Source organism: Amborella trichopoda, chromosome 1 (genome assembly GCF_054954075.1).
Source record: "Amborella trichopoda isolate Santa Cruz 75 chromosome 1, AtrichopodaSantaCruz75HAP2 v2.0, whole genome shotgun sequence".
Lineage (NCBI taxonomy): Eukaryota > Viridiplantae > Streptophyta > Magnoliopsida > Amborellales > Amborellaceae > Amborella > Amborella trichopoda.
In genome coordinates, this window is record NC_142336.1 from 40,045,209 (window position 1) to 40,057,915 (window position 12,707).

The window sequence follows — 12,707 nt, forward strand, 5'->3', positions numbered from 1 at the left end:
AGCATTTATAGTTCCGACGCAAAATTTTTTCGTAAAAGACTGGGACAGGACACGAAGCCGAATCTTTTTTTGGGAATGAATGGGTTGTCTCCAACTTATACTCAGATTTTTACCCTAATACCCGAATTTTTTTATAAAATAATGGGATTGGAACGTGAAGTTTTGATTTGGTCTTCAAAAAACTTTTGTATTTTTCCTGGGCGATTCTTGAACCTATGATCCATTTTTTTACATCAATGTTTTTATAAAATGCTTACTTCAACATGAAGTTTCTATCCGATTTTAGAAACTTGTTTCTTGAATGAATAGATAAAATCTTTAACTTGGGACATAATTGTTTACGAAAAATTCATATAAAAACTTGGAGTCCCAACCTAAAAACTTGATTCAAGAAATAAAGAAAAAACGCCATTAGGTACTTGGAATTCTACACTTGGGGTAATTTAGGGAGGAAAAAAAAGACAATCTTTTATTGATGTTAATTGCCTTGCTAAGAGGGGTGCTTCCTTACCTTTGCTAGAGGTTTTCGATGGTGTAAATCCATTACCATTAATAAAGTTTTTAACGTCTTACCAAAAAAAATAAAATGCACAAGCGTAAATGCACAAGCAAAAATCACATTAAAGAGAACCTCCAAATTTTATTATAAATTCAAATTTGGTGAAAAACTTTAGGAATTGTATACAATAAGATTATTTACCTTTAATATAGAGAGGTTACAATTACTCACAACTATTTGATGTAAAATTTGATAGCTTGGATGTGTCATAAAGTTCGAAAAATTTTCTTTTGAACTTTGAGCTTGGTCAATGAAATAAATGCAGCCACCCAATTCCACATCAAATGATCAAGATTAATTGTGACCATCTTGTATCAAAGGTAAATGGTTTTATTATATATTTCCTCAAAAAATTATTAGAGTGGCTTGAAAATCTATTTTCATCTTTAATTATAAAATATTAAATTTCAAAAATAATTCAAATCAAGTAGGTTTATAAATACAAAAAAATCTTGAAAAATGGACCGTCCAGATTATGTGTTGCAAGATACATTATTTTTTGGACTCGAAATCTTTTTTTCTTTTCATAGGGCATATATCTCGATATTGGGATGATCAATTTGAGGATTTTCCAATATAAAAAACAACTTTTTATGATAGATTTTTATAATGCATCTTAATTCTATATTTTAAAATTACAATTTTATATAAACTTTCTAATTTAAATGAGTAATGATCATATGAGACCCTCTCACACTCATGTGTATAGGACATTAAAGGATCACTATTAAATTTGGCACAGATCTTTAAAAAAGTTATCACTTGAGAGTGAGACTTGACTTTTCTAAAGATCTGTACCAAATTTAATGGTGATCCTTTGAGATCCTATATCTATGGGTGTGGGAGGGTCTCCCAAGAACATTTCCCATTTAAAATATATAAAATATTTTTTAAATACAACTATAAAAAAGAGATTTTTACAAATAACACATTTGGTTCGCGCGAAAACGTTTTTTAGAAAACATTTTACATGAAAAATGCTCATATGCGGTGGCAATATTTTTACATCAATTTGTTGTCAATTGGTATGAAAATGTGCACTAAGATCGAATTTTTTGGTGTGAAAATATTTTCTAAAAAATATTCTCCCAATAACCAAACGTGCCCTCCCTTATTTTTCTATAATTTCTTTTCAATTTTGAATATGCAGCCGACAATAACGGACAAATGGCAGATTCGCATCGATACCGTGGGTGAGAGCGATCTAAAACCGGACTTGTTTTTAAACGGTGGTCGATACAAGAATCTACCATCGAACACTATGGTACATGTACCATGACAAATGTAAAACAGTAGCACGGAGCACCGCCTCCTCCGCCATGCCCAGCCCCTGCTCGCCTCCAACCAAAAACCAGCTTCAGGTACTCTCTCTCTCTCTAAACTTGACCTTGGCTCTCTTGTTCCCCCCAAACCCTCCTTTCTCGTCTCTGTGTTTCAGTTGAACATAGTGAAATCCCGATTAGGAAATAGAAGCATAACTTTCCTTCTTGTGAAGAGACACCTTCGGATTTATTGTATTGCTTTTTTTGGTTTGTGTTGGTTGATTTGAATTTTTCTTGCATTTAGTATGGAAATATATGAGCCTCAGTCTCTGGTTTTCTGGTTTTTTTAGGTGCGAGGTGATACTGATATTGGCAATTCATTCAGAAAAATGAAATTGAATGGATAGATAATTTTGATCTCCTGCTTCTATGGGTGTGAAAAATATTTTTAGAGATCACCAAGGGAAATATCAGTTTTTTTTTTTTTTGAATACTTATCAAAGCAATAATAGTATTTTTTTTTTTTTAATTATGAGTGTTAATGCAAATTTGTCAGCTATAAGGTGAACTTAAGGGTAATGTCATTCTTTGTGAATACTTCCCAAAATAATTTGCATTCATTTTGTGAGGGCAATGATGCTCTTTATGTGGGATGCTTGTCCACGAAATTCTACAAAATGCATGGAGACTAGATAAAATGAAGGCAAATAAATTGGATTATCTGGTGTTCGCCTCCTTGAAAATTTTGGTTTTCTCTCGATCTATTACTGAACCTTATTACGGGATCATCACGAGACGTACACCAACAAAGGCATGTCAAGGAGATAGGTAGGCAAGATCTTAGTGACTGAGCCATCTTTCCAAAGGCTATTGTCTAGGCCAGTGTATTCATGACTTCACTAGCTTCCATTATTACATGCTGGAAGAATGCATGATTAAATAAACAAATGTTATAAAGATTATTAAAAGATCATTCCACCTAGGATGTGTCTCTTTCATCAATAACTTTATAACATTATAGCCGTTCTACCATGACATCCACATGCAAAGAGACCCTTGTGGAGAGCTCTTGCTTCCCAGGAGGATCAGTGTGGGCATACAATGGGCCAGATAATGAAAGCATATGAGAATATCATTCATCCCTTTATTTGTTTGACAACTTCAACTGCCACAGTTGAACTCTAAAAGACACAAATGCAAATCATACCATCTTGGCTTGGCTTGATGGTGCGTTTCAAAGAGAACAAAAACATATTCTTGTCGCTTTACCCATTTTCATCTCTAGGAACACCACCGGTGTAATTTGAGCTTCAAAGAGATGAAATCTACTTAGACATTCTTGGGCTTGGTTTGATGGTCCCTTCAAGGGGAGGAAAGCTGCCTTCTAGTCACTTATGAGGTTTTCAAAACTAAAACATGGAAGTCATTGTTTTTAGGTTATACTTAACATGCATTTGTTGTATGTATTGTGCATACTATTATTTGACGCAATTTTCAGAAAAATGGAGGCAAGTGCTAGGCTTCTAGGGTCCTAGCTGCCTTGGCTGGCAACCAGATACATGGGTGCTATAAGGTGTTTCTGCTTTTTTCTTTCTTTTTTTTATTTTTATTTTTTGGTGGGGGTGCGCATTTGTGTGTGTGTGTGCGTGCATCCGTGCTTGTGTAAGAGAGGGAGAGCATTCATGTTCTTTTAGTTCTTTTTATATGTAAAGAGAGAATATGAATCCATGAGAGAGAGGAGGGCTCACATCGAATACTTCGAGGTCATCTTCGTCTTTTTTTTCTTCTTGTACGTAGAGTGAGAGCATATGGGTCCATATGTGTGTCTTTTTATGTGATTGTGTGTGTGAGAGAGAGAGGCCTCTCATCGAACATTTTGGGACCAACTTCTTTTTCTTCTTCTTCTCATATGTAGAGAGAGCATATTGGGTTGTGAGCGAGAGAGAAGGGCCCTAAGCCCTTAACAATTTTGATAGTTGTTAACTATTTTCCTAAGGGGGCTTGTGCTTCCCCTCCCCCAACACCCACACATACACACCCACCCACACACGCACACACTCCACCTAAAAAAAAAGGGACCCTTTCCCCCCATTTTTAGGGGGGGAGTACTTTTTGCCCCTTGATTAGGGGCCTTTTCTGCTCTCGGCCAAGTTGCTTCGAGTCACTGCCAAGGCAGCTGCGTTGAGGTGACTGCCTAGTCGGTGCCTTTGGCACCTAGGAGCAAGATCTACTAGGCTGCTTGTTGAGGTCACACCTAGGCGTTTTGGGCCCCTGGCTGGCTAGGCAGCCAACTTTTTAACTATTATTGACATTTTATTACTTGTTCTAGGTGTAATATTGTACAATATCCATAATGGGGCTCGTTTATGTATCCTCAAAGTAAGGAAATGAAACATAAGAAATTTTTCCTATTCTTCCCTAAAACCTTGACACGCTCGTTTATGGTTCTTTTTCAGAATGGGAGTGAACAAGAACACTATTGACTCGTAATATCTTTGCAAACTTGCATCCAAAATTTGTGTTTATAGAGTTACAAAACCCCAGATCATGAGGATTGAGTGTGTAAGGGGTATTGAGCGGAAAGAATTGAGGGTTATCCCTAGTCATGGCCGGCAAAAGATTTCCACATATTGTGAAAGCGAGGACATGTTTTGAGTATTTCTATGTATGTATGATTATGGATTAGAGAATTATTACATCTTTAGTATTACTATGAGAATTACTGTGAGCATGTGAGAAGGCTAGGTTTTGAGAGGACATGAGCCAAATCCCTGGCCTTGAGCCATCTCATAGCATGTGTATATGCAGTTGCGAATGGGAAGCCACTCTTTCATAGAATCCTACATCCACAAGAGTGCATGTCCTTGCGGACTTGCAATCCACTACAATTCTAGAACCCGACCATATATTAGGTTGACTTTTATGAGCCAAGCATGAGCCCCTATTAGTGATAGTGGGTCATGGGTCTTGTGAGGTTAATTTGAGAAAATGACATAGAGTTCTAGGACTAATCGAGTGGAGTGCCCGACTATTTAAGTTTCATTTTCTTAAGGATTCTAATTTCCCTTCAAATATTTTTATGAGGTTTCAAATCATATATCAAAATGTTAAAATGAGCTTAAAAATGAATTTTGGGATTTTGGATCATTTTAGAGAATTTTTCTAGAGCAAGAAATGAGTTTTAAAAAATTGTTTCAAAGAAATTCCAGTTAAGGACAAACCCATGCTTGGCCCATGTGGGGCCTAAGTGACCAATGGGCCCCACATGGCTTGTCCACATGGCACTGTGTGGACTTCATGTCACATTGGCTGCCTAGCGCCTAGACTGCCCAGAACCTTGGCATTGTTCTGGGTGGCCTAAAACCATAAGAAAAATAAGAAAATAGGAATAGATAATAAAAAGAGTAGATAATAGATAGTCCATAATGCATATTTTCATACAATGATACAACCATACAAGCATACACACAAGAGTAGATAGTAGAAATTAGAAAATAAGAAAAAACAATATACAGTTGAAGACTCAACACCAAGAGTCAAGCATCTTCAGTCGTCGTCATCATCATCAGAAGGAGTAGGGTAAGCCTTATCATATGCATCGAATTCGAGGCCATCATCATGAGAGTCATCTCCCTCTTCAACATTACGCTCGTCCTCTGTTTCTTCTAAATCTGCCTCTTCCACCTCTTCTTCTACCCCCTCTTACTGTGTGCAGATGAGGCCCTAGGAGTCTTGGCTGCACCTGGTGCCTCTTCACCCTTTTCTTGCTTTTTGTGTTTCATTGAACTCATATATTGTTTAATCTCCTCCTTGGTAGCCTCAATAACATTTTTATATGGAGCAACATCCCCCTTAATATCGGCAAGGTGTTTGTTGAACCGGTTAGTACCCCCAGTAGTATCCTTCCACAATAATTTTACCTTATATAATTTTTGTCATTCAGATTCAGGTTATGACCATACTTCCAACCTAGATCACCACTTCTAAAAGAACCTGGAGGAGATATTTCCATATGACAAATCTCATTTTCTTCCTTTTCTGGATTTACTAAATTCAAATATTATCATATCTCGTCCCTAATAGCTTCAAGAACCTTTTTACAAGAAGCAACGTTTCCTTAAATACCGGCTAGATCTTTCTTGAATCAGTTAATACCCCCATTAGTATCCTTTTCACAAAAATTACACCTTATACATTTTTTATCGTTTGGTTTCGGGTTATAACCATGCTTCCAACCCGAATCACTTCTTCTAGCAGAACTAGAAATAAACCTATTCAAATGACAAGGATTTTGTTCCTATTTGTGTTTTATAGAACTCATATATTGCTTAATCTTCTATCTGATAGCTTCAGGAATAAAATGGGCTATAATGGGTTTAAGTTTCAAATAAACCTAAAATCTACCTTTCAACCCTTCCCCCCCTCCCCCCCATAAAAATCCAAAAATTCCCCTAAAAAAGGGGCATTTCCGCGCCTAAGCGGCCGCCCAGGGCTAGGCGTTGGGCGCTTGCCTAGGCAAGTGCCGTATCACCTAGGCAGCCGCTCAGAGGTAGATCACCTAGGCCTAGGCGAGGCGCCCAAGCCCTCTGGATCGTTTAGGCGCTGGGCGGTCTGCCTTTTGGATCAATGATGGTATGTGTGTCGTAAACATGGGGAGGTTGTGTTAAGATGGTGTTTGGTTGTGCACTTGTTGGTGATATGTGTATTATTGTATTATGTGCTTTAAGTTAGAAATTTAGCGTGGTGTTAATTTGTACATGTGTGTGCACAGGTACATGTGTGATATTTGGTTGAAACCCTAAGGACGAGTGCAAATGTTTATCTAGAAGGGGCACAACGTTTGATATTTGGTTGTAACCCTAAGGACAAGTGCAAATGTGCATAACCACTTGTGTCCCACGTGCCACTCTTCCATTGGAACCACGTGCAAATTAGTTTTAAGAGAGAGTATATTGACCAAATAACTTGAGAATTAGAGTGAGAAAATATTTTGGACTAAGAGGCATGCCCCTCCTACCATATCTGTCTTCCACATTTGCTAACAAAACCGTGGGCAATTTTTTTTTGTTAAATTATGTATTTAAAATTCAATTTTTGGAAAAATTATGTGACAGGGAAATTCAGAAGTGGCTATCTCATGGAGTGTAACTAAGTCCTTGGCTATAAACCTGGCACGACGAGCTCTATGTTTTGGCTTCCCATGATCAAAGGCTGAAGTGTTTGCATTTGGTCTTGTAACTTGGAGATTGAATCGAATCGTATTTGTAAGTCAAGTGTTTGAATGTATTCCTGAGAAAGTTATACAATTTTGTATTTATGTGATATAGTCAAGTGATTTATAAATCTCCAAGAGTGTTTAGGAGAGGGATTGTTTAGGGGACTGATGTGAGGTCATGCAAGTTTGTTTTTGGAGTGTATGTGAAGCCCTTAAAGTGTTTTTAAAAGTGATTGAGCGGCTGTAATTTTGTAAGAGCATTTGTTGTTCAAATTGTGCATAAGTGTTGTATTAAAAAAGATTTAAGAGTTGTATACTTTGAGCTTGCCCTGTACACTCATCACTGACTACTTGCCAAAACCCTGGTATTAACTTTGCCCTCTTTCCTTTTTGTTTCGTGGCATCATCAAATGTGTTTGTTCTTTTATCCATTGAAGTAGACCAAAATCAGTTTCTTCAAGTTATGCCAAGCCAAAATATGGTTGCATTATTGATGGCTCTTGGGCTTGTACTCTATATCTCTGAAAAAATCAACAATTGAGCAAACTTAAGAAGCACTTCAGATTAGATCCCTGAATATGACACAAGGACAAGCCAAGATCAGCTTATGGTTAGTTGGCTATCGGCTTCCATAGCCCTATACATACATACAGATGTCAATGATCTCCCAATTGCTCTTGACATCTGCGTTGTAGTGGAAAAATTATTTGCTGAAAAATCAAAGGCCAGAGATATGCAACTCCGAGTGGACATACAAAATTGTAAGTGTGGGTCTTCATCTATATTGAGCTCTTTCAAGACTATTTGTAATGATCATGCTGTTATACATAAAATTGTACCTAATGAAGATAAAACTCTATTCATTTTAAATGGCCATGGAGAGGAATGCAAACGTCTCTTATGTTGCAACTTCCTTACTCATCCTTTGGAGATTTACACCCTATCTTGCTGAATTATGAGAGCTTGTTTATCAACATCCCAAATTCAGAAAACAATCAGAGTCTACCTGCACAGTAAGAGTGCTAAGAGCATCTTCCTTATGGATGTGGACAACAGAGCATGCATGATTGTCATGGAAGTGGATGTCTTAGACGAGGAAGAGGTAAAGGTCTCCACAGCATTGGACTCAACCGAAGCCCAATTCCATTATGATATCCAAATTTGTAGTAAAAGATGTCATTAAGCTCGTGCATGGTACCATAAATTTAATACTGCTCTATAGCCCCCATGAACTGAAATGTGCAGCCTGGCTCATTATGGAAATGCCTTCACTCTTGATTCCTTTGCAAGTACCTCTGGTGGTACTTTGTGGACCATTGATTATGACTGGTAGCCATGTTCGCAACAACACATTTTCTTACCATATTCTAATTCCCTACAAAGGTAGGTGCTCTGTCATAGGTGGTGACAGGTCATCACTTCCAATATCTCATATTGGCACGACCCTCATAAAAACTGCTTTGGGAAAGATTCAAATACCGGATGTTCTTGTGGTTCTCAAAATCAAGAAGTTAATGTTGGTATGTCAACTTAAATGTAACTTCAAATGAAAATTTGTATTCTTTCTATATTTTTTGTTGTTAAGTACCAAGAGAAGGGGAAGCTGATTCCAAAGGGGTGCGCAAATGGGTTTTATCTTTTTGAGGATCATCATGTCTTTGCTCTACAATGGCTACTAGTCTTCTATGGAATTTTGGCATCATTGACTTGGGCATCCTAGTTTGAAGACCCTTCGGAGACTTGGAAATGATTTCTTAATTTGATAGTTTTACTTGGTTTACTTCATTATGTACAAGTTGTCAATTGGGAAAGTGTGCATGATCGCCCTTCTTTGTGATGGTTCTGACGAAAATATTACTTATGAACCTTTTGACTTAATATTCGGATGTTTGGGGACTTCACCTGTGGATTCTTATGTATAAATACCATAATAATGGTCTCTCTTATTGATCACTGCAGTAGATATACTTAGATTTATTTTTTAACTATGAAGTTTTGAAATTCTTTAAACTATTTCAACCCAGTGTTAGAAATTATTTTGGGAAACACATTAAAGTTTTGAGATCAAATCATGAGGGAGAGTATACTTCACATGGTTTTCAAGGTTACCAGAATGATAATGGAATCCTGTTACATGTTTCAAGTACATACACCCCACAACACGATGGGATTGCTTAACAAAGGGTATCAACATATTCTGGAGATTGCGTTATCTATGATGTTTGATTCTTATATTCCTACCTTTCTGTGGGAAGAATGTTGACTTGAAACATGCATTTAGACTTTAAGAAAATTAGACCAAAAAAAGACAAATCAAATGACCCAAAAATAACCCTTTTGGATTTCTTGGGATATCAGTCTGAGGGCGCTCATAGATGCCAATACATTTGATTCCAACTTTTGTGAAAGAGAATCTCTGTTTAATCAATCAGCACGGATTTAGAATTAATGCATGAGGGAAACATGAAGAAAAAGTGCGCATTATAGTGCCCTACCTTGCTTTGTGTTTGGTATGTGTTCTTGACAATCTCTTAGAAATCTCACTTTTGGTCCTTGTTCAGTATTCTGTATATGATCGTACTCTCTGTGGTTCTCTGACTTTCTTAAAAATGTTCTCTTTTGTCTCTGTGCATTCTCTCTTTAGGATTGTCTCACCATCTGAATTTGCTAATATTCATCAATTTTTTGATGAGATTTCAAATTTCACAAATAAGGGAGCAGTTGCGGACAGTTATGGGTAAGGGGCGTGTTGCCTAACCACCCATTTTCAAATGGGTTAATCCCATACCAATACTTGTCAAAACTGTCTGAAATATGACAATTGCTTAAGGACACATCTATATGTGATGTTCATGCCTATAATCAAAGTTTTATGACAAAGATGTCCCTTTGTGATTTTTGACCTCGAATGAGGACAAAGTTCATAACTCCGTATTTTATTTACATGGTTTGATGTATATTTGTGAGCTTTTTGCTCGAATAGAATGTGTGAAACTGTTGCCATTGTGCATGTTATAATCAGGTGGCTCGGGGTATATTTGCGTTGAATTTTATCAAAAAACGATCTCAAATTTGGAGTATAAGAGAGGTATTAGTTTTGACCTCAGATAAACAGATACGAGCCTTGGAGCCTTTGATTTTTATTCAAATAAGCAGTATTTTAGCATTAACTTTAAATCTTAATATGCATTTGATCATTTGATCATTATGATCACATTTCTATCAATTTCTCAGTTCATTGCCTCAAATTTAAAAGATAAAAATCCTGTGTAAGCCACCTACGTCTATTTTTTTTTTGATGGAAGTTAACTTAACATTAAATAAAAATGAGTTACATTGATACTGTTGGTACCATGAGGTTCACCAGGCATGGACCTCAGCAGTTTTGTGGTCCTTGAGTGGAGGACTAGAAGAGAAGAATGAGAGGGGGCTTATAAATATGCCCAGTTACAAAAGCGGACAAAAGGATAACAGAGTAGGGGCTTATAGATTTTTCCTTTTACACATACTATGCAAAAGTGAACAAAAGAAAACTGGGTAGGGGCTTATAAATTTGCGCTTTTACACAGACTATCTAATTATCATCCAGTTATATATGTTGTCGAGCAGCTGCTTTAGCGAGTGCGTCTATGGTTGCGTTTGCGGTCCTCCGAGTGTGCTTCCAAGTCACTACCAAGTCCCTGCATAAGTGATTGATCTCATAAAAAATATGACCTGTATACCAAGGTGGATTGCTTTTCCCAGAACCCGACTTAATGATGTTTTTGGCGTCTCTTTCAATCTGTAAGATTCTACTACCCCAAGAATGATTAAAATCCTTGATTCCAGTTAGCAGGGCCTTGGCTTCTGCTATTTGCGAGTCCTCTATTTCTATATATTCTGAGTAGGTGAGAAGGACTTCTACACTCCCCCGATGTTGGACCAGGGTTTCCCAAGGAGCATCCATTGAAGTTGAGCTTTATATGGCCCTTTGAAGGGGGAGACCATCGAGGGACACTTTTATCCCTGTGATGGCTAAGATTAAGGAGATTTTCGCATTCTTGCATAAAGGAAGAGGCGGAGATACTGACAAATAGTTTATGATGGGAGGCCCACGTCTATTGATTGTAGATAAGAAATTTCAGCTTAAAATTACTGTGTAAGCAATCATCATCATCATCATAGCTTTTTTCCAATTAATTGGGGTTAGTTACATGAATCTTGGTCCGTCATTTTACTCTATTAAAGGTCATATCCTCAGTAAGGCCATAAGCCCCCATATCTTTTCGGACTACTTCCAACCACGTCCTTTTGGGCCTATCCCTTGCCCTTTTCAGTCCTTCCACTTGAACTAACTCGAACCTCCTAACAGGTGCTGTACTTGGTCAGTGCCACACATGGCCAGCCCACCTAAGTCTACTTTCTCTCATCTTATCGCCTATTGGTGCCACACCTAAATTCCCCCAATTTTGTGTAAGTTAGTCAATTTTGCATATTTCGATCTTTTTAATCTATTGGTTCAAGTTTAGAGCTTATTGCTAAACGAACTATTGGATTGAGCCCCCTCATTGATGTTGACAGTGGATAAGATTTCAAGGCAAAATCAGATCCAAGGTTGATCCAAAATTCAGGAATTTTCATCTAAGCTATAATATTGACCTATAGAGATCAAGTCTAATCTCATTTGATGGATGAATTGGGGTCCCTTTGCGTTTTGACTTCAGATAAACCTTGCTAAGACTCTTTTAGATTTTCAAGAGCAATTCAAAAACCACCGAAACAGATAGGCGTTTCCTGACAGCAGCGAGCTTATTGATCGCCTCCCTACATTAGTGCTTTTTAGGAACCACCCCTTATTATGAACTTTACAGAATCTCCATGAATTACTCTTGATTGAGTGTATTTGGTTGCACATGTTTTGTGCCTTTAAATTCTTTACTTCACAACAAACTTCAACCAAACACATTTTGAGGAATATTCATTACAGTCCTGACTGTAAGTCTCGTAAATTTAGTATTCCCTAAACATGGAGAGTGATTGCATCTTGCCACATTATCTTTGAGATTCATACTGTTCTTCTTTTAATACTGACTTGCACTACATTCTTTCTCAGGATCTAGTTCTAATTATAGATGCTTCTGTGTAAATGGGACAACATGTAAAATGAGTACACCAAATCTTCTTCAACCTTTTCCTATTATGAAGACTTAATGCAACACAGATTATTGAGGCAAGTAAGTCGTTGTCGGATAGTTCTGATTCTAATGCCTTTATAGTTTCTCCTAGTGTACTGCCAAAGAGATTTTCATGTCATACTAGTATTTGATTTACATATCAGAGGAGACATGTACTAGGGATTCAAGATGTTGGATAGTACATGTCACAGACAACACTCTGTCCTCTCCTCGCATCTCCACACCAATGCCTTCCTCACCTATCCATCCTAGGAGCTTAGATTGTACTCGACTCCCAAACTCACATTATGCAGTGGAACAATACATCTCCTCTGGTAATTTCTATAGTTAGCATTGAATTTCTATGGCAAGGGCATTGAATGTAACCATATCATAAGTAAGAAGAAACTCAACATCAACAGTGAGAAAAGCAATGAAGTGTTTGGTGCCTCACGTGTGACTCTCTCTCTCTCTCTCTCCCTATCTTATCTATCTATCCAATTTTCTCTCTTCCTAGA

The 12,707-nt window shown here is 37.3% G+C and overlaps 1 protein-coding gene across 43 annotated transcripts in view; it reads left to right on the forward strand.

Moving 5' to 3' along the window:
* The first annotated feature begins 1,810 nt into the window (after positions 1 to 1,810).
* Positions 1,811 to 12,707, forward strand: part of LOC148783829 (uncharacterized) — a 47,336-nt gene continuing 36,439 nt past the window's right edge. For 31 of the 43 annotated variants that reach the window (XR_016054340.1, XR_016054231.1, XR_016054242.1 and 28 more), the window contains exon 1: positions 1,811 to 1,920. The gene's annotated coding sequence lies outside the window, so the exon portion shown is untranslated. Of the gene's footprint in view, positions 1,921 to 6,592; positions 7,086 to 10,058; positions 10,125 to 12,707 lie in introns of all 43 variants that reach the window. The other 12 variants (XR_016054358.1, XR_016054370.1, XM_088865105.1 and 9 more) reach the window with 3 other exon arrangements.